We start from the raw sequence: 2,337 nt of genomic DNA, 5'->3' as shown, positions 1-2,337 counted from the left end.
CAGTACCAAGGTTTTATGTTGTAGATGTAAATCATAATTTGAAGTCAGGTGACTCTTAATGTATGGATTAATTAGAGAGAGGATGGATCTGCAGTATAACATAGTTCTAACGGGGTTAGGGCTGAAATACTACAAAAAAAAGCTATTTTTTTTCCTCTTTGTCTGGGAGCCATTATCTATTTTAATTCCTCTCTATTGAAGTATGAATCATGTGAATCCTACCTTTAATTTGTTTCTTTATCAGTGCTTTGTTGACTTCACAGGCTATACAAAGCACAGCAGGGGAGAGCTGTGAGACTATGTATCAAGCATTATAGCGCATTAGAGTAATCACTTTTCTCTCTAACACATCAGATGTTGTCATCAAGTTTTATGAGTATAGGTGTTATTTTTCTCAGAATCTCCTGAAACAATTCATCTTAATTAGCAGCAGTATAAGCTTCTTCATAAAGTTGGAATACATCTTATCGTGAAGAAATTTTGTGGTAAATGCACCTGCTTATTATTTCTAAACAAAGCGATAAAAAAAGAAATTCCATGGTTCAGAAAGTTTCTTTTTGAAATTAATTTGAACCTGTTGGTGTAAGATTAGAAGTTGCAGTATTTTCCTCTCAAGGGATCAGATGGTAAACTCTGCTTTGTGGTTTTCAACCTGACTGCTCTGAGTGTTCCTGAGCCCCATCCTTTCTCCTGGCAGACCCCAGTAACTGCTGACACGGTGCCAGTTTCCCAGGTATGCAGGTTGCTTTGTTCTCCTTGCTGTGACGTGACATGTTTTTTATCATCCTATGTGAATATGTAGATATTTCTTGGTTTTCCACTTTGGTCCAAAAAAAAAGCCTTTTAATCAGGGTCAGCAAATGCACCACAATTCCAAAAGACAAACGATTGCAAAGATATAATCCAGCTGTTGATGTCCAATGCTATGAACAAGTTTCTTAAATGTATGCTCAGTTGTTGCTCACCAAATTTTCAATTCAAAAGAAAATATGGGCCAAATAGTCCCTGTTCCCTGAGCAGGGCATGGTGGTCAGCTGTTGTACCAGTTCACGAGCAGCTCCCAGTAAGCTGGCACTGGTGTTGAGAATGTTGTTCCACACAGTGTTATTTCTAGTCCCAGTCTTTTGCTCCTGTTTTTTTTTTCTAAAGGGATTGATGAATAGAAGACCCTGAATGAAGTGGCTTGGCATTTGTTTTCTGACGTGGCAAACAACAAAATACAGCACGGCCATAGCGGTGTTCAAGGCCTCCTTATTCATCAGCAGCCTTAAAGTAGCTGTGCCCTGTCATTATGAAACGCTGTGGATATTTTTTTTTCGTCGGTTGCAAAGTGGAATTTGACAAGGAAAATGCTCAAAGGGCGATAAGCAGTAAGAGACATCTTGTACATTTGAATAGAGCGCTTATAGATTATTTTTATTATCATCTTTTTTGCTGTGGGGTGGTTTACTCTTTAAAACTCTCAGCACTATTCCAAGTTATCCTTGCAAGATTTGCCTTTGGGTGAGCATATCCCCTTCACCTCTAAATTTTTTACAACCTCATGCTGGGTACTGTGAGGCTTCTTGTGTTTAAGAATAAAGGTGTCTTACGGTGCTGATTGTCTGAGACCAGGAGCTGGTTCAGCACTGTGAGGGCCTGGAATATCATCTGCCCTGCTCTGGCTGGGGCCAGGCAGGAGTCAGCAAACCTGCTGACCTTGCCCTCTCATTCATGGATTCTGTCATGCTGGGGGTAGCTCACATGCAACGTGGCTCTGAGTGTGCAAGGCAGCTTCATGTTGCTGTCTGAACACCCTGTGCTTTCATTTTCTGTTTAAGTGGGGATCCAGCTGAACTAGCAACTAGCATGTTTTTTATCTAGGTATTGCAGCCTTACTCTATGAAAAGATTATTTGAACTTTCAGAGAGCAATGGACATTGAATTATTTCCCCCCCCAATGATGTTTTCTTTTCTGGTGTTGAATTGAGTATGTGAATTTGGGTGTCAAAACATGTATCTCGAGTTCTGAAAAGGTGAGAAAGTGTGTCTGTATATATGCAGTCAGCATCACAGCTTTGTGCAGATTGTCAGTACTCTATATAATGCCTGGCAAGACAGGTTATAGCAAGTTCTGGCATTTATGGAGAAGCAGTTTGTCCGTTCATGTCACTCGATGCAACAGCTGCATCTGAAATTTGTTGCCCTTTGTTTATAGGCTGATCCTGGTATTTGGAACTCTTAGAGTGTTTCACTGCTCAGGTGTCCAGAATTTAAAACAAAATCAATTATAACTGCCATAGGCAAGGGGTTTATGGTCATAATGTTCCAATGACAGTGTCAGGGGAAAGCATCAGG

Source organism: Chiroxiphia lanceolata, chromosome 13, assembly GCF_009829145.1.
Source record: "Chiroxiphia lanceolata isolate bChiLan1 chromosome 13, bChiLan1.pri, whole genome shotgun sequence".
Taxonomy (NCBI): domain Eukaryota; kingdom Metazoa; phylum Chordata; class Aves; order Passeriformes; family Pipridae; genus Chiroxiphia; species Chiroxiphia lanceolata.
This window is presented reverse-complemented; position numbering follows the sequence as displayed.